Source organism: Penaeus monodon, chromosome 30, assembly GCF_015228065.2.
Source record: "Penaeus monodon isolate SGIC_2016 chromosome 30, NSTDA_Pmon_1, whole genome shotgun sequence".
NCBI lineage: Eukaryota > Metazoa > Arthropoda > Malacostraca > Decapoda > Penaeidae > Penaeus > Penaeus monodon.
The window spans coordinates 20,911,218-20,911,431 of record NC_051415.1 but is presented as its reverse complement, the minus strand read 5'-3'; the positions used below and the strand labels follow the sequence as shown (position 1 = coordinate 20,911,431).

General features: G+C 32.2%; 1 protein-coding gene across 1 annotated transcript in view; it reads left to right on the top strand.

The window, feature by feature from the left end:
- Positions 1–214, top strand: part of LOC119592624 (hemicentin-1-like) — a 32,815-nt gene that overhangs the window by 23,459 nt on the left and 9,142 nt on the right. The window lies entirely within an intron of this gene.

The window sequence follows — 214 nt, the reverse complement described above, 5'->3', positions numbered from 1 at the left end:
TGGGTACGTGCGTACGCAAGGTTGTTTGTATGCATGTATGCATATAAACTAATCATCAGTAGAAAATTTTGCACCGTGAATTCATAGACAAATTAATATAATCAAGTAGGCCTACCGACTAAGCTTGGACTTAATTCGCTTATTCATCATACTTGAAATTAAAAAAAAAAACAATGATACTTGATAACCATCTTGCTAAGAAAGAGAAAATGTA